Source organism: Tyto alba, unplaced genomic scaffold, assembly GCF_018691265.1.
Source record: "Tyto alba isolate M040663 unplaced genomic scaffold, T.alba_DEE_v4.0 Super-Scaffold_17, whole genome shotgun sequence".
Classification (NCBI taxonomy): domain Eukaryota; kingdom Metazoa; phylum Chordata; class Aves; order Strigiformes; family Tytonidae; genus Tyto; species Tyto alba.
The window spans coordinates 18,053,881-18,073,717 of NW_024881279.1; the positions used below are offsets into that span (position 1 = coordinate 18,053,881).

General features: G+C 46.8%; 1 protein-coding gene across 3 annotated transcripts in view; it reads right to left on the reverse strand.

The window, feature by feature from the left end:
* The window catches only part of LOC104362729 (rho GTPase-activating protein 7-like), a 54,021-nt gene that overhangs the window by 33,430 nt on the left and 754 nt on the right, over positions 1–19,837 (reverse strand). The window lies entirely within an intron of this gene.

Below are 19,837 nucleotides of genomic sequence, written 5' to 3' on the forward strand. Positions count from 1 at the left end.
TAGACTGTGACAAGAGCCAAGAAACAGGTCAATATTCTGAATGCTTTAAAAATAACTTCCTTCACAGCAATTCTAAAAAGTAGAAAAAACCTTGGAAAGATGATAGTGCTGCACTAATCATCTATCTCATTTTTCCAGTAAGTCTGGAATTAGTGTCAAATCGATTTAAAGGCAACATAAAACTAAGTTCAAATGTTATAGTAGGCTCAGTCTCCTTAATAGACTATAATGTGTCCCAGCAATGCCTGGTAGCTTATTTTAATCTCTACATGATAAGTGTTTACTGAAATAAGAGAATACACTTCATATATGAAAGCAGCCTTTAAAACAATTTATGAATATTTTAAAGCTCATAAAATAAATGTTTAATATAATTAATAGATAATGTCCAGCTGTCACCTCTGCCACAGGAATCTCATTTCCCCTCTGTCCAGCACCCACCTGTCCTGACCTAAAGTGCTTTATTTAATAATACTGAGAAGAAACTGCTGAAAGGCCTTAACCATGGTTGGATTGCAAACTCATTCCCCTGAGCTTCCTAAAATTTAGTTTGCTAAAAACGCAGCTGGGCACCAAGCAGGGGAAGTGTTAAGGGAGCCTGCATAGCTCAGAACTGGGGCAGGGATGCCTGGCAGCCCCAGTCTGCCTGGGCTCCCGCTCTCCTGTGAGCTCGCACACCCCTGCTCCCCCAGCTCCACGCCAAAACCCCGGGCAGCCTTCCCCCCGCCGTGGCCAGCCGGCGGGCGGGCGAGCGTCCCCCCCGCTGCGGCTGCCCAGCGCCACGGGCCGCCCTCGCCTCGGGCCCCGCGTGCTCTGCGGCTTTCCGACGGGGAACTAGTTTTGCTCTGTGTTTCATGGATCCAGCATGTCTCTTGTCGGAGTTTAAGTTGTGTACATAACTCGGGCTGACCTCTTCCTTCTTCACCAAAGAACTCATCTGAGCCAGATTTCTGTCGGGCGTCACAAGGCTGCTTATTTGACGCACTATTTTTAAATAACTCACAAATATTTAAACAACATTTCTAGCAGCACTACATGTTTAGAAGACATCCAGAAATGTCAAGAGTACCCAAGCTGGTTGGCCCAACGTGAGCACAGTACTGCAGCAGCTTACGGAGTGGCCTGTGACTCACACCAGCTTATGCAAAGCCCCTGGCAAGCATGTCCAAGGCTCTTAGCACCCTGGCAAAAAGTCTCTTGTGAGACAGGCTAGGTACTCACAGTGCAACTGTCTGAGACACCAAGCCTTAATCGTGGTTTAGTCGTGATTTGCATTTTAGGTGATAACAAAGAACCTAAAGTTACTACCAAAGACATCAACACCCAATTTTTGTTCTGTGGTCCCTGTCAGGTCCTTCAACCTCTCCCAGCTCCTCTCCTAGAGGAGCTGAAAGCACCCATTTTGGCTAAGAAACCTTTGCTGGTTCTAAGAAAGGCTGTAAACCTAGGTCTGAAGAGTTACTGAGCCAATGGACTTATCAGATAGCAGCATGAAGACAAAAGCCTAGGTGGATTTTAATTCTAATTTAATATACACAGCTGTGTCTTCCATAACATCTCTAGTTGATCACAAGGTCTCCACTACCAGGTGATGGATGTAAAAGGCATTTGCTATCCAGGCACCAATTATAAAACCAATTTTATAATCAGTTTCTGGTTTGGAAACACAGCAAGGCCAGTAGAGCTTGGTTTTAAGACCTTGAAGCCTTTGGGTTGGTTATTGAACTAGTTTGCTATAACAGACTTTCAAAACTCAAGAGAGTATTTCACACGTTTTGAATTTGAAGAAGATTGCTGTTGAGGTGTTCAAAAAAGAAATACTGACACTAAACCACCAAAACCACTAAAACCCATTAATGAAAGCACTTCAGAACAGAAGACCTTCATTTGCCTTAGCTCGCTTCAGAGTTCAGCAGCACCCAGTCATTGCCTGAGACTGAAGTAAAGCTTGGTGCCAGCCTACGTACGATGGGAGTCTGTGTACGTTCTTGTTTATATCCAGGCACAACACAACTCCTACCTTACTAAGCCAAACAATTTCCCCTTAGATGGTTTGGCTGTGTAGGCTGTTATAGGACGTGGATTTGGCAGGTCACAACAGTATGTGTTGTCCTGAGCAAGTGCTGGCAAGAAGTGTGAAGCAGACTTCAATTCTTCGCCTTCTTTTTTAAGCAATGAGGCAGATAAAGGTGGCTAAGTCAGAATAGTAGAAAATACACATGCCGTTTCCTCTGCTTGCCAAATATCCACAAAATTACTTGAGCCAAATGTCATAGGCTGGAGCAGAGTTAGATTTGGAAGGTATAAGGTACACGTTAGCTATCTAAGGCAAGGTAACAAGTCAAGTATGCATTCCAGACATACAAGGCTTTAGAAAGAACAATAAAAAAAGTACATTACCCTGTCAATACTAGGGTGTCAGCACATGCAATCACCATGTAATTTGTGCCCTGCAGAAGAGCTGTTTTTCACTTTCTGCAAAACATCTTGACCTAAGATTTTGGACAATACAAGCCTTTCACATATTTCTCAGTAAGATCTAAATCAGTTTTGCAGGGAAGATACCATCTCTATGTCTACCATTGGCAGTGAAGTAAAAGGATTCAGGCCATCTGACTCCAAATACCCTTTCCAATATATTGACTCTACATACAAAGTAGGAACTCAGATTTCAGCCAAGGTCAGTTGTTAGATGTGCCATTTTCTGTAGGTATAAACCTGCCAAGAATGAATGAGTAGGCAAGTGTGTACTGCAGTTCATGTGTCGATAAAAATTTAGGGACGTTTATTTTGCCTAAAAAGCACTGCCACATATTTCAGTGACAGGAGGATTTGTCTTGTCTTCCCACATTTATGAATAACTATTGCTGTCAGATTCCAACTGGACCCAGGGAACGCTGTGCAGCTTCTAGCTGTGGCATTCATAGTCCTTACCTCTGATAACACAGGCTGAGGGAGTGTCTGGGCTGATAGGACCTGATGGGTTGGTTTACATTCATATCACTTACTCAACTTCACTGTAACTTTTTGCAGTTCTTGTAAAGGAGGCAGTAAAGAAATACAAAGTATTCATACACTCCCTCTTTTCTCCTCTCCAGAAATGTCCCACTTCATCTTTAAGAAGTAAAAACAGCAAAAGAAAAAAAAAAAAAATGGGCACCGCTCCCTTGCAACATCAAGCCAGCATAAGCAGTGACAGCACCCACATGAAATATTTTACCATTAATGGCTCCAATAGAAATCTTTCTGGATGATGTATGGAAGCCCTGCAATCAGAAATATTATAAGCTTTGCTCAGCCCCATTTCAAACTGATGATCCTCTGATGAGAGGGGAGTTGCCCTCATTTGTACCATCAAATTTAGAAATCCATTTAAGTCCTTTTGATGTTACTTGAATGATCACTTCTGAAAGGTTATAAAAAAATGCAGCTAAGCCATATTTGTTTTTTCTGCGATGTTTGGAAAGTGTAAACACTTAAATAGTCAACCAAGTGCATATCATTCATATTCACCGTACCTTTTAAAAGCATACTTAGCATACCATTGAGAAAAATTACTCTGCTGACAGAAATCAAGCAGCTGGATTAATTTAAAGGAGTGCATTTCACAATCCATCATTCCAGAATAGGAGAACAAGGAACTGCTCAGTTAAATTAAATGGTGAGTTACTTTGGAACAAATTAAAGGAAATTCATCTCCACGCTGTGCCTAGTCCAGACGTGTAATTCAGGGCTGATGCTATTAAAAGCCAAGCAGTCTAGCTGGATTTCATAAAGACTGAATCATTTTACAACAAATATTTATTTATTTGCACTCTTGCACAACATGGGAAGTAGCAGGATTTGTGGCTTGTAACACAAGCTGGCAGTTTCAGGTCAGCATTGTTCAAGGACTTTTTGAAGGGGAACAGGTATGGGAAACCAGCCTGGGAATGGTGGGCCAGAAGCAAAACCCTCCCGAGGCAAGTGGAGAGCAAATACAGCGATTGCTTGCGGCTCCCACTGCGGGGTGTGTGAAATGGCAGCAGGGCCTTCTTACAGCAGGTTCTTTTTCTGGAACACTTTTGTGGCCATCACCGGTCAGATCTGGTCCATGCCCATCAGCTAAAGGGCTCTCCACTTCCCAGTCCATGTCCAGCTGGTTCAGCGGGGGCACTCTGAACTGAAGGGATTTTTTTCTTCTGAGAAAAAGACTTATTTGATAACCCAAGAGCCCACGTGCAGAGACAGTCAGGCTCAGCCAACCATACGATCTACCCAGAAGACTCTACAAACAATAGAAGGAATGAAGAAACTTAATGGAAGAGTGTAATAAGGAACATATACTTCTGTGCAAAACTCTTTGCTCTACCAACTGGGTCTAGCTTTGCAGATATTACCCAAACCCCTAAATTTCTCAAAGTGTATTTTTAACCTTTTCATTTTATCTTTTTTTTTTTTTTTTTAATCTTTAAATAACCATTTCCTACCAAATCTCCTGAGTTTTCTCTTTACCTTCTCAACTTTTTCTCCCTGTATCTGTATAGCTATATTTAACCCAACCTTCTCATAGCAGAAGAAACAGTAGTTTGAAAAAGAATGCTCCAATGACATGCAAACTCCTTTATAACCATTTACTCTTCACAAGTAAATCAGAATATTATCCTCATAGTGCCATATCTCATAACATTCCAGGCATTACCAACATTAGCATATTCCATTTACATTAATTTCCCTAACTAGGTCTCATTTAGGCAGCGAACAGCCGAGGCAGAACAGTACAACTGATCATACAGACAGGCAAACTGGCTCTCCACACCTGAAGACCTCGAAACCTTGGGGAAATAAGTGCTTTGAAATAGAGGGGAGCTCAGCACCTTCCAGAAACCGCAGGCACTGGTGCCTGAGGTGTATCTGGCACAACGCGAGGAGCCTTGGCACGCTGGGCAGTGCCCCACCTCCCCGGCTTGCAGACCCCCCTGGGCACTCACGTCCCTTCAGGGCTGCGGGCTCCCGCTGGGAGCTGTGGCTCTGGCCCCCACAGAGGGAAACCTCCTGGTTTCCCATCTGCTTTGCTCTCTTGCTTCCTTTGTCTCGCCGTGCAAGGCCAAGAAGCAATAGGGAGCGCGAGCAAGAAAGCAAACTCACACACACATCCAACCTGGTGCAGAGGAAATGTCTCGCACCCCCACCCCTTCCAAGTCAGCCTGCGGGCAAGCAGCGGCTGTGGCCGGTGCAGGAGCCTGCAGAGGAGTGAGAACATGAATGTCTACCCATTAGTGACCTTAACGGTGTAACGGGCAAGCAAGACTTCAGCCAGCTGAAGTGTTGGAGAAATCGTCAGAGCACAGTTTCCTTTTTCCAGGTGGGACAGACACTGGAAGGACACTGAAGCTGCTCTTTGGACGAGCAAATGGACAAGTCTGAGGAAACAGCCAGAGATGAAGTGACTCGCTCAAAGGAAACCTGCAAAAATCAGCAGCACTGCTCCAGCTTCTCTCCCCATAGACTGAGGTCACACAGGTTTTCTCCATAGAAATGTATGCTTCCAGGCTGGTGTGCTGCTGAGAGACTGTGTCTCTAAGCTGAGTCGTCAAGCTGTGACACGAGTCAGTCCTCTTACAACCTTGCAAGCATGAAGTAACAGCCACAAGCTGTTACCTGAAGCTTGTCCAGGTGCTGCAATTAGCAAACATGACAAGCAGATCTCATATTTGGTAGCAATATCTTATTCCTCTATCTGCTTCCAACCTAATGCATCTAGGTGTGTCTTGTAAATCTCATACACTAATCAGCTTGAGTGCTCATGTTTCTGTAAATTCTGATTTCTGAAGTGTTGTGCTTCATGATAGCAAAAGAGGCATCTCAGTTCCCCAGGTCCTATCTGCATCCTGTCAAAAGGACCAAAATGCATTGGGGAAGGTGTTGCTCTGAAGAGCTCTGCTGAATCTGAGAGGGCAGAGCGAGAGAGGAGGTATGCTGCCATTTCACAGGGTCACAAAGAAGTGAACGGGCGCTGATGAATGCAAGACCTCCTTACCATCCTCACCCTTTAGGGCCAGCTTGCAGCCACACACTGACTGTTCTGAAATCAGCACAGGATATCATTTACATCATCTTTGTGGGAAGAATACTTATGCGTTATAAATGGGAGCTTCTGCTGAAATACCAACCATTTGTTTTTAAACATTTGGCAAAACACTTTTCATTTTATTGTCTTGGCCAAAATCAGCCCAATTTTTCAGGTTGATTGGGCATTTGGCAGTAATGCACCTAAATGGCTTTCTACTGCTGTATGATAACTGAGCATTGGCACAGAAGATTTATAGCAGAGAGCCCCAGGTAAGGATGCTCCATTTTCCTGCAGACTGATTAGTACTGTCTATTCCAGTGATTTAAGTGTTTTTTCAAAGAACACATTTGAAGAGCTGAAATGGATACATATTGTCAGCTTCTGGCAGTTTAAGTGCAAACAGCTGCCCGGAAAGCTCTGTGCAGTACCACAGAGATGAGCCTCTATGAAAGCGAGTCAATCAAAGAAGATAAATCTTTGTGTCAGTTCCAATTATTGAGATACTACAGTTAACTCAGGGAATCATAGACATTAGACTGGCTTTAAATGCCCACGTGGCTGGGACTATACCATTGCTCTTGGGAGGCAATTTCAGTGTCTGACAGATCAAGAGGCTTTTCTCAGCTAGTTAATTCCAATTAAGTTTTTCCTCTCAATTTCATCCTACTATCCATTATCCTCAGTCAGCTACCCTTAGCAATTCCTCTCCTGCCATGCTAGGAGTCCTGGAAATGGTGACATTACAAGTACCTGGTGATGACACCCATGAGACCTCCTAGCACTACAGCCTCAGAGAAAAGATGGTTTCTGTCTTAAAGAGCTTCTTCCAGCTTCTAAGGCCTTTAAATAAAACTATACATTTTAATTGAGGTATCCCAGTAACCTCCTCTCCTAGTGTTTTGCCTCTTTTGTCCTCTGATAAGCTTTGTTTCCTCTGGCTACCCTGACTTCAGATATACCACCTAAAGATGAGTTTAGGTGGTGTAACACTAGAAAAGAGCTGCTTCAGAATTATCTCCTGATATTTTTCTAGAAGTCTGCAAGCACTGGTGTCCTGGAAAATGTTGCAAGTATAGATAACATAATACAAAAGATGATTTTTTTCCTGGCATACTGCTGTGTCAGTGAACTCTATATAAAAGGAAGAAGTACAGGGGATTCCATTAAATAATTCCTTTCCTTGTCCCTCCAAAAATTAATAGGAATGGCTGCACAGTGCAAAGCAGATGGGATTTATTGGTGTCTTATCTACGATCTTGAAATACACTGGTCACACTGCTCTCCAGCTCCCCTTAAACCACCACACTGCTGTCTCTCTCACACGCTCAGGAAGACAAATGGAATTAAACAAATTCCTCCAGCTCAGGAAGGTCAGGGGTTTTGCAAGTTTATTTCAAGAAACGAGAGGAATTCAGCCCTTCTGTCAGCAGAGCAGTGAGCACCAAAGGGTGGCATACTCCCCTGAGGAAGCGGATCCCTTTACCTGAGGGCGGGTGAACAAAGCCCAGGGAAACCAGGCTTGAGGACCACCGAGGGCTCGAGCACCCCTTCGCCTGGGGCCATGACCCTCGGGAGACCCAGGCATCTCGGCTTCCTGGCTGGAGGGTTGTGCTCTTTGTCTACTCAGGATGGTGTCAACTAACCTGGCATGTAGAAATAACTAGTTTTCACCCTGGCTTTCAGGAATTGAGAGTCAGAGCCACTGTTGTCATGATAGTCTTCCGACCATGGCTGGTGGCTCCTGGGACCAATAGAGTAAGCACCTACTGTAGGAAATGTAAAGACAGACACCTCCGTGTGAGAACCAGTGTCAGGGCATGCCAATACTAGTGAATATTGCCGTATGTTCATGTGAGTTCAGCCTCCCCCTAATTCACTGCAAACTGGAGCAGTCACTCTTTATAACATGGATTTTTCTAGGCACGAAGTGAATCCAGCAGATATGAATGAGTGGGCCATACTGCAGAGCCTGGTCACTTTATGGATTTCTATGTAGAGTTTTTATTATTTTGCTTACTTTTTTTTTGCATCAAAACAAACTGAAGAGATGACTTTTTAAACACAGACAGGCTTGCCCATACTCTAGAAAATGGTCAAAAGACCATGTGTTGGATCAGAAAAATCTCTGAAGACTGATGTTTCCTCTGACTGCACCTAGGGGAAAGCCTGGTGGGCTGCCAGAAGAGCAGCCCCCCAGAGACAGCTTCATGTCATGGTTAGCAGAGGTGCAGCGCAGCCCTGGCACGCCAGGCAGCTCTCAGGGTGGCAGGGAGAAGGCAGCCTGGCCTCCTCAGCCTGGCCATGCTTTGACCCAGCACGCAGACCTCAGAGCAGCCCCCAACTGCCCAGAAGCTCTTTCCTGCTGCCAGTCTTCTAAACCAGCCAGTCCTCCTCCAAGTGCATTTTTAGCATCTTCACTTAACCATCAGTAGAATCTAAAATTGGCCACTATGATAATACCTTGTCTCCAGCATGCTCCCACCACATCTTAGATATTCACTAGTCTTCCTTGAATCCTGGATCATGGGCTTGGAGAAAAGGGTTAATATAAGGAGCAGATAAATATTCTACTCGTTATCTGCAAAAAGAACATCTACTTTAGCTATTCAAAATACGTAATAATGTATAAGCAGAATAAGCTGATTATGAAACCTGTAGGTATTTTCTCTGGCAGGACACAGAGACATAATACTAAGAAAAAGAAAACTGGAAGAATTTCAAAATTATCAGTTTATTACCAAATAGCAGCTCTTGGCTAGAGCCTGTGTGGCAGGTACAGCAGAATGTACTAAACCAAATTCGGCCTGTGTGGCATCAGCTAAAGTTCAGAGGAACTGCTCTGAGGTCATCTGAAGTTAAATTCACAGAACTGGACAGAAGTCCTCCGTAGATTTACGCCCATGATTAATTTTATACCACATGCTGTCCTGCTGGGATCCCAGGGATAAAGTGTGTGCATGGTCAAGTCAAGGTTTGAGCTCCAACCTAGATTTACACCAGTGTAAAGGAAAGCACTACCAGCCCAGTATTTATGTTATTCAGGCCAAGGTAAAAATGTAGTGGCAGCTGCGAACAGTCTGAAAATCAAAACCCTAATGGGAGGACCTTCATGCAGAGGTTTGGATTGTTGTTGCAGCTGACTCTCTGCATCCCCTTTATCTTTCTTTTTTTTCCTTTTAGAGATGTTTGACCTTAAATGCAAAAGGATAACATGGGTCAGGAGGAGTGTTTATTATGTATGAGCTATTTTTCTTTCATGTTAGCAAAATCCTTTTGTAAAACTTGGAAGAAGTCCTTGTTACAGCTAAATTTCAGACCCAAGGGTGATCTGGAATTTAACATTATTTATGTCTCAGTGTAAAAAAAGCAATGAAAAGGAAGCAAATTCAAAGAAAATAATCAGAACACAGCTGAGGTCTGGTAGCTTTACTTTTTTAAACCATTCAAGTATATCCCTGCCCTTGTCTTCACTGATGTCGTGTAACTATTTCAGTGGTTTGAGGGCTTCCTATGTAGAAGCTGTAGTAGTTACAGAAATGACACATCACACTTATTTCTGTTGTTTCACAGGCAAGGAGCATGAAACACTTTACAGATTCAAAGAAAATAACTTTCACAGCAGAGCTCTTACTTACAGGTGTGCCGACACTACCTGCCCACAACACCAGTGCATCAATAGCAGTGCAGAGATTTAGCACTTTAAAAGCTTTGCAAGTTAAATCCTTTGCAATACAGGTACGGAGTGGAACACTGAGCAGCGATGAAATCCTGCTGCCACCGTCACTGAGGTCCCATTTCAACCTCTTGTCCCCCAGCCTGTGGCTTTTCACTGGGCTGGGATGGCACACAGCCACTCTGCAATCACCACTCACTCTGAGTACGTGGTTTCTCAGCAATCCACCTCCTGGCTCCAGGGAGCTATCTGTACCATAAGAGTAACTGCTGAGTACGAACAAAAGCTAATTCAGCCCTTGGCTGCCAATGTTGTCCAGACTTACATCGTTGCAGAGAAGGTCGCTCCTGAAGGGTGGAGTTGCAAAGAACGTTTTTAGGAACGGGTTATTTGTGTTTGCTTATTCCCAGAATGGTCCTGGGGTCAAACCCATAGTGGCTGCTTTCCCAAGCCTTGTTTGCTTTCAATTAACATACACAAAAAACTAAGCTACAAATTCTTAAAATATTCAGAAAACAGGTTTGCTTCTTGTCCATATTACTTCACAGCAATCTTCCAACAAAGTTAAAGAAAACCACAGTTGCTCCTTATAAAAACATGTCCAAGAGAAAACACTCTCGAAAACCTTGTATCACTACAGACAGGGGCCAATCCTAGTGGCAGGACAAGGGATGCTCACGCTTCTCCCTTGGCCACTCATTCTTCCAGAAGACCTCTCTTCAGACAGACATGACTCCTTGATTCAATAGCTAATCTCTCCAATGCACAGAACATATAGGTGACTAAAATAAGAAAGCCAGGGGCACCAGGCAGCCCCTCCAAAATGGCTCCCCAGGAGCTGGAGGAAGCTGTTATTACTTGGCTTGGGGTTTAGATGAACCTTGAGGAGCACATTTAAATGCACAGTAGTTTTCACTTTGAGGCGTCCTCCCCCTCCAGCATTAGCAGACATTAAATATGTGCATCCTTAATGCTTTGCAAGCTCCGCAGCAATCAGGTTGGATCAGCAAAGGCAACTTGCCTTAGTAATTCAGGTGTCTGTGTAATGTCAGACCCTGGAGGTAAAGCTAGGGTGACATTTTCTTAGACTCTTCAAGCTCCATTGAAACTCACTTGAGATGAATTCTAATGGAACTTAGGCTCCCAAATCTCTTTTGTATTTTAGAAGTTAGTTTCTGTCTTTAGATTTCTCAATAAATAACAAGCAGACTCTCCTTGGAAAGTTGGGGATACAGTAGGAGTTTGAACGGCATGATCATGAGCACACATGAGCACAATTCCTTTGAATATCAAAAGTATATTTAATGTGGTGTTCATGGTCACACAGCAAATCAATGGGCAAAACTGAATCATAGCCCTAAGGGCATATTACTTGAAATCAGATGCGGGAGTAATTGAATAATTGCACAGACTTAAAAGCAGCATTGCATCAACTTAACATATGGCTAGAAAGGGGTTTGGGGAGGTTCACTGATTTGCCGAAGGGGAGAAAGAGTCAAGAGCAGGGCTGACATGAGATATGAACAGCTAATTTAATCACACAGGTAACCTGGCACTGGAAAGTCTGCTACTAATTTACACCCCATAAACTTCTGATTTTAGTGTCATGGTTTTCAGCACCAACTGCTGGAAATACTAAGAGTCCCCTGCTTGAAGGACACATCTCAGTGACTGTTGGCACCATGTTGGGAGAACCCGAGATGAAGGGCACCCAGTGACTTGGCTCTGACATCCAAGCTGGCACAACACTAGTAACGACTGCTGGGCAGGCCCAGTGCGTGTCCCTGTGCGTGGCAGGGAGAACATGCCCCTTGGCTGCTGAGCTTCTGCACGAGCTGCCGGCCCAGCAGCCCCCTTACCAGCCCTACCTGACAACCGCCCGCTTCTCATTTCAGCTATTAAACTGTATTTATGCTAGTGCAGTATTTTCTGTTTCCTAATTTGGATGGCTCCCTCAGTCATTTTTCCACTAAAATGCTCAAGCATTTTTTGAAAACATCTAAACAGGAAGAGACCTGACCTCTCCTCCCTGAACATCGTGTGCTCTCTTCTCCTGGCAACAGAAGATCACTCCTGTGCCAACTGCTGCTGCGACTCCAGGACAATCTGAAAGGTGGAACCCATACCTTGGGACGGCACATGGGCTCTGCTTGTGTGCACAGCTTGTCTTGAAATGTTCAGCAGCCTTGGGATTTCAGTCCAAAGTCCTTCCTACTCATGCCCAGCATGTCCCCCTCATTCCAGCTTGCTGCCATGCCCGCCTGTGCTGGCGGGATCCCAGGGTCTGGTCAGCAGGTTGTGGAGGAACCACCCCACACCTCTTAAATCAAAGGAAAAATGCCCATTGACTCAACTGGTCTGATTTTGAGCCAGGTACTTAATTCAGGTGGATATTGGGCAGCTCCTCTCCTGCGCACTTTCACCAGGCACAGAATGGTTCTGGTGGCTGTTTCTACTTGGAGACCTGCTGTCTCCGGGGCATCATTGCTGCCTCCTCATCTGAAGCAGAGACATCGTGTTCCCCACCATCCAACCGCCTCCAGTAAAGGCCCCAAGGAGGAATTTCTCTTTCCCCGAGTTGGACAAGCTCTACACCTCAGGAGCCTGGTCTGTGCTTGAAGCCCCTTGCCATTGAGCTGCCAAGGCCAGCCCCAGCCAGGCTGCGGGACCCACAGGGGCTCGCAGGGTGCCAGGAGGGGGGGCCCAGGGGCACTGCCCACTGCCGATCTCCAGCTCCATTCCTGGGAAGGGCCACGCTGCCCTCAACAGTCACCACACACCAGGGGATTTAAATGAGGCAGACTCCCTAGCACATTGCATTAAAATGTTATGAAGTCGGGCAGCTCTGAAGGTAGAGCCTAGAAGCAGACTGAAGAGGCAGCTTCCTTACAGCTAGTAAGTGCAGAGTCTCCTGGCACCAGCAGATCACAGCTTTGGGGGCACTGCGCTCAGCATCGGGGAAACCAGGGTGTGGCTTTATGAATCCAGCTGACATGGGAGCAGGATAAATGGGAAAAAGTCAGGCTCTGCCTTCAGGAGGAGGAGAAGCTAATGCACTTCTCTTCCAGGAATATTCACACACCCTTAGGAAAGGATGCTAAAGCCTCTGTCAAGCCAGCTGCGAGTTACCCGCCTTGCAGCCCTGCTGCCGGGGCTCCCTCTCGCCGCCCTCCTCCTGGCAGCTCCTCTGGAGGTGTGCTAACCACTCTGCTCTTCAGCATACTCTGGGCTTTCCTTGGTGAGTTTTAATTGCCAGGCACTGGATTCAGCTCTTTTCCTGGTGCAAATCAAATGCTGACACATCCGAGGGTGAGAGAACAGCACAGGGGTGAAAAAATCCCACAAAAACAAGCGAAAAGAAACTCAGGGCCCTGCATGTTTCTGAGCCCACACATTCCTCCTGCAGAGCACTTGGGCCGGCTGCCTCCCAGCCCACACCTTGCCTGCTCTCTCCTTGAGAAGCCCTAACGTGTCCAGAAATCACACTTAATATAGTATATATTAAACATATTAGTGTGAGGGCCTTGCAGCAATTTGGTCATGCTTCAGAATTAATCTGCATTGATTATTAATCTGCACTGATTAGTGATAACCGCTGAACATTAGATTTATGTTAATTAAGTATTGTTTTTTTTTTTTCCAAAGGGTTGCTGTTCTGAGTCCCAGGATCATTCTTCAGAAGTAAACCTGTTAGACAACGCCACCCTTCCATGCCACCTCTATCTCCAAGCAGGAGAAGGCTTCCTTCCTCGTGCTGCAGCAGTGCCGGAGCCTGGGGCTGGGGGTCTCACCGGGCCTTGGCCACAGGGAGCAGGAGCCAGGCTGTGGCTGTGGCCCCGGGGCTGACGCTGGTTCCCGGCTGCCAGCTCCCACCTCTGCCAGTCCCACCTCTGCCCCAACCCAGGTGAGCACGTGGAGCTGGTGCTGCGCTGCTCTCGCCCATGGCAGGGATGCTGTGCACGCCAGACTGGGGTATTTCCTTCCAGGCAAGGGAAAACAGCAAGGGAAAAAAGTCCCCAGGGCAGAATTTCTCCTTCCCTGAGATGAACAGCCCCTGGGAACTGCCAGCAGGCCACGGAAGACGCACCACTGCCTCCTCCACGAGGACCTTGCTCAGCCTTAAGACACTAAGGTGGGACAGCCTGGAGAAGCTTTTGCTGTTTTTCTTGGTGTTTATATGCATCTCACCTTTTCTCCTCTCTGCATGTATCCTGAGCATCCATCCTCCCACCCCCACCAACACAGGGAAGAGATGTTTTTCTGAAAAGTGGTGAGGCTACGCCATTTCCCTAGAGCTGAAACTGAGCTCTGATGTCCCAACACTGAAGGGTGGCCCCTAAACAACAAAACCTTCTCCTCTGGAGGAGCAACGCGCTCTGCTGAAAGCACCTTTTTCTGTGACAGTTATTGCACATTGATGAGAATGATAGGGTGGCTCAAGTCTCATTCTCTACAGAGAAAGCAGTACAGTAAGTATTTGGGGTGACTCCCCATACTAAGGCACAGTCACTAACTGTGACTAAATAAGATAAATAACCGTAACTAAATAAGATTTGTACATACTCTGGACTGGTGCCATGGGAGGGGAAAAAAAAAAAAAAAAAAGCAATCCCAGACAAAGCAAAATGATAATGTGTGATTGGTCAGAAGGATTCATGTGGTGAAAATTAATAGAGCGACTGGTTTGCAGCTATACCCCATCCATCTTGTCTGTTGCAGAGAGAACACACTCCCAGGTGTATGTGCTGCATGATGTCTGACATTCAGGTCACAAGCTGTAATTTAAATTTCTCCAAGTTCTTCTACTTTGTTTAATGTCCTATCAGTTTGGAAGCAGTTCAAGGAAAATTCCTGCAATTTCTCCTTCCAACTGCTTTAAACAACTCTCTAGCTTCTGTAATTAGTAGCCTAATCAGTTAAAGCATTGAACATATAGAGCCCTCTGCTACGCTGGTCTGATGAGACATGCTGGGTCCACAGCCTCAGAGGTGACTGCAAGAGCAAATTTGCTACAGATTGAAGGGTATTGAGGTTCAAAATAAGTCTTCTTCCTAGATAACTTTTGAAAACCACAGGCTTTTTAGGAATGTTTTCATTAAATTACAGACCGTTTTGGAAAACCGTTTCACCTTATGAGAGAATCTGCATGTGCTGATATAGCAGGTAGAGACAGCATGGGAACAGCCCTGTTTTCTGGACATGGAGACTAGAAAAGAATTGGATACATACATACACTTGAAAAAAAGTGTGGTTTATAAAGTAAAATACTGCTTTGCCTTTTCCTTCTTTGTCAGTGACGTCTGATGGGAAACTGTTCACTCTCCATGTCTGGGAGTGGGCTTTTGGTCTTTCAAGGTCAGTTGTAGGGCACCTGCTGGGGCACGAAAGTGCGTGAGCTGGGGTTGGTGTGCAGCTGCTGTTCAGAAATATAAATCTACCACTCATATCCACATACCTCCTTAGGTAGATGCCCACAGACTCTGGGGCATCTAGACCAGTAAGTGCTCTGCTATGTGTGAAGGTCCCCAGATCTGCCCTGACGGGAGGAGACTGAGGGCACACGCACGCTGCGATCCAGGGGGCATGGGCTGCAGCTCCCTTCCCCGCACACGCGTGCACGAGCCCTGCCTCCTCTCCAGCATGCCTGCAACCCCCGGTGTCCCCGGACCCAGGGAGGGAGCAGTGTCCTGTCCGGGGAGCTGCTCTCCAGCTTGAAGACCAGCGTTCAGAGCACAAGATCCGTGCTCAGGCTGGGCAGATCCCAGTCTCGAGATCAGAGATGCTACTGAACATGAGGAAAGAATGCCCGCGTCCAGCCCCGGTCGCCCCTGGAGGTGACGTCTGTTCAGTTTGAGATTGTCAAAAACATGCTAATTTTTGATGGCAAATGAATGCAGCAGAGCAATGCCATCATTACGGCAATAGCTACATTTCACCAAAGAACAGCCTGGGTACGTGTGGTGGCGTGACCTTGCCAGTCTGCGTCTGTACATAAATCCCTTCCACCCGGAGGTTTACATGCTGTCATTCATTTATTTATTCAGCAGATCCATCACACTCTAATCTACTTCCAGTCTTTTAACAATATACCCAGTTTTTATAAAACTGTAACAAGTTTAGGAGATGACTTGCCTATCTCATCACCAGCCTGCCTAAACCCAACCATGTACATATTCTACCACTGCTCAGAGCAATGCTCAGTGAAAAAGCACAGAAAATTAATATTCCCTGTGCTGCTGTGCTGATTAAAGATTCATCTCAGATGAGAGAGGAAGCACAGGGTCCAGTACGGCTTCCTGTGCGCCTATAAATAGATGTTTGATATGGTTTAGGCAGAGGTCAGTGCCGGGCAGCTGCACGAGCTCTGGCCTCCATTTGCCTTGTGCTGGATGGAATTGGACTGATGGCAAAACTTGTTCCCCTCAGAACAAGTTTTTGAAACACATATAGTGTGCTCCTGCTAAATTAACTGAAGCTAACAAGAGTTTGCCATTTGCTGCAGTGGGAGAAGGGCCACTGGATACCGGCCAGTGGAGGGGTCCCATCTGGGTCACCCCTGAGGGCTGGCAGCAGCTGAACCTCTTTATTTGCCTGTTGGTCTCTCTGACTTTGCTGAATGATATATGAAATCTGTTTCTAAAATGATCAAAAAAAAAAAAATACCAGACAAAGAGATTTTTTTGCTTCAGTGCAACAGACAGACTTTAGGGAACAGCTTCATCCCCGCTTTGGGTGGGTTGGGTGGGGGTCCCCAGCACCACTGGCACTGCTGGTCCCCCACACAAACCCAAGCACGCTGTGACATCTAGTGGCAAGTTACCCCAAGAGCCCAGAGAAAGCGGTGTTTGACAGGTCTTTCCCACACAGGCCCTGGACAACCAGCCATGGATATCTGCTTTATTACATACTCCTCAGATGCATCTTTATGCATAATTTTATATTTATGGATAACAGCAAGTATGGTGGCTATTTCTGCTTAGGCCAAGATGCGCCGGTGAAAGGGACAGTATATTCACCTCAGCAGACAGCTCTCATCTTCCTTGCACTAGGTGGGAAAGGTTCCATTCGCCTCCCATGCCAGGTAGCCATCGAGGGAACTGCTCTGCCAGCATCACCCCCAGAGCCACGGCTGCAGCTGCACACTGGCACAGGAGGTAGACAGGGTTGGATACAAGCTTGGCCATTCACTGTCTGATGTGGCTTCCAATCCCTGCCAGCAACCTGTGCTGGTGTTTGACCTGCTCAGGTGGCCCTGCCAACATTTCCCAGAAGCTGAAAGCACTAACAGCCTGCATGGAGCCGGAGAGATAGAGCAACAGCCACGGCACCATGTAACCTTATTGCATATTCACCTCCACCTCCTTCCCGTCCTTTGGCAAGGTTTATTTAATACTTCACCTTTTTTTTCAGACTCTGTTCGATTTCATGCACCATCATCAGTGACATATTTCATATTAGCTTGAATAATGATACAGAAATTAAATCAATAGGCTTTGCCTAACAAATAGAAAGGTTCCATCAAGAAAGGCTGGGTAGCCTGGGCCAGGGAAGTCATCTGATTACTGTGCTGCTTTGTGAAAGAAAGGAGGAACAGTTGCCAAATACAAGGAGTAAAACTGAGAAAAAAAGGTCAAATTTCAAGAGGATCCTCATTCTTGTGTGAGACCTCAGAGCTGGGAAGGAAAGTGGGAAGCTGCTGTGCAGCACATGAGCACCGGCCTCTTCATATAACCACCCTCTGTGCACCCACCACAAACCTCCCTCCCCCGCACACCCCTCGCTCCTGCCCTGTTTCTGGAAGGCGATGAAAGCAGCAGCAAGGTCTGCAGCACCACAGCCCCAGAAAGCTGAAACCAGGGTGGCCAGCACCAACCCTGCTACAGATGCTTACGGTCGCTGAACCAAGCTGAGAACCACAAGTGATCCCCAGGCTCCAGCAGCCAGAAGACATCAGACACCACAGTAGAAACCTACCGAGCTGTCAGCAGAGCCTTTCCTTTGTCTTTTGCCTTTCATAAAGCTTTGTTTTAACGCATAAAACAGCTACTTATTGGATATTATTTATTCACCAAAGAAGCCAAGTTTCCTTCCCACACAAGCATGCCTTTCAACAGCTCTAGGTCCTGCCTTTTCCCAGGAGCATCAAAGGAAATGGGAAGAGGCAGAGGAAGGACGGGTTCAGCGGGCACTGTGTGCACTCAGCGCCTGTTGCACGGATGTTGCCAGACCACAAGGGCCACGATTTGGCAGGTCCCAGCTAATGCCCCCCCGGAGTTGTTGCTAAATGGTGGACTTCAGAAGCTGGAATGGCAAATTCATACCCAAACCAACAGAAATCCACATGAAAATTCTCCCCAAACCACCTCCCTGACTCTTTAACAGCTCTCCCATATGGGACCGGTGCTGGGGACAAGGGGGTAGCCCTGCTTACAGCCGGGTGACTGCTCGGGGGCCTTTGCAGCACCCATCAGGCTTCCCCACCGCCGCACACCCTGTGCGGGTACTGCCAGGACCTGGCTCACCCTAACGCCCGCCTCAGGCTTCTGCTTCGTGCCAGGCACTTCTACTGGCTTTACAGGCAGCTCTCACCAGTGAATGCAACGCAGAGGAGAGCAGATGCTGGCTTCTCCCTGCCCAGCACCCCTGGTGTGCAGCAGCTGTGGGAAAGGTGGGTCCTTCCCTGCGCTGGGCATGGCATGGCCCCTCCTGCCAGCATCCCTCCGGGTTGCACCCCACCACGTTCCTCATATCAGCACTCAAAAGCATAATGTTCTCATGGTGAATATCTGACATCATAACCCAGTCTTCTCTTATGACTTATAGCTTCTGTCAACAATTTATTAATTTCCTAAAGACAAGCAATTTTCTACCGTAAAAATATACCTTTTTCACTGCCTTCAAGACCTCTGTGTACCGATGGATGGATGCTCAAATGCAGCAAATTAATCGTGGTTTTTCTCAGCTCTTGTGTCTGGCACATCACCAGGGTGACGTAAAGCAATGAGAAATAAATTGACTCAAAACTTGGCCAGAGAGCATCAGCAAACAGAGGGTTGAAATCTCAGCTTGATTTATTGTATAGAGAGGCAAAGGACAAGAAATGCAGTGTTATTCCCAATTGTGGTCCTGGCAAACAGTCCTCAAAGCCCATGCAATCGCAGAGCTGCCAGTGAGGCTGGGCAGCCGTGGCCCCAGTGGCCGTCTGTCAGGGGAGCATTGCTGGGAAGGGACGACATGACACTAATTTATTTTCTGAAAACATTCACTGCAACACTTCCACCTCCTGCTCAGAGAATACAGAATGTTTTACACCAAGTGATAAAATAAAAGCCACCATCTGACATGTAGACATTTAATACCCTCCTACAGATCTGTCAATTACTGTAGGATTTTTTCAGCATTACAGAGCAAGCCTCTGGCAAAGGCGGGAGCTGAAGCTGGCCCAGCTGATGGCAGGAGCAATGCCAGGATTGCCCCAGCACAGTGGCACCAGCTCCAGCAGGCTGGGGGTGCTGCTGGGGGATCCAGCCCTGCTGAGGGTACTCGGGTTCAGCAGGACTGAGGTGGGAAAGCAACCGAGGAGTCAAGCCAGATGAGCAGCAAACACATGCTAAACCTGTACCCCAAAACCTCCTCCTGCTCTGGGGAAGACGCAGGAGCACAGCCGAGCGCCAGAGCCCAGCACAGCCCTGCAGCCTCTCTGCAGCCTCTGATTGCGCTGGGGACCGGGACAGCCACCCCACTGCTGCAGGCTTAGGGACCCCAAAGTTCCCTCTCCTGGCTTCTTCCCTCACGGCAAGCAGGTTGCTTCCATCATTACTTTTCAGGAAGATGCTTCAGTGTTCAGGGGATCTTCTCCTCTGATGCTGACAGTTTCCCAAGGGCTAACATTCATTTCCCCTCCACAGCACACTGCTGCTGCTGCATTCCTGGCTCCCGTGCTGCCCACCACCCTGCTTTGTCCCCCGTGGGGAAGCTGTCCCCTGCCCAGCTGTACACGCAGGGGCAGGGACAAGCCCTCAGTGTGAGCGCTAAGGGTCCTGGTGGCCCCTGTGAGGAGCCACCAGTGCCCCCTCCCGCCACTCCTAGGCTGACTCACAGCGAAACATAGA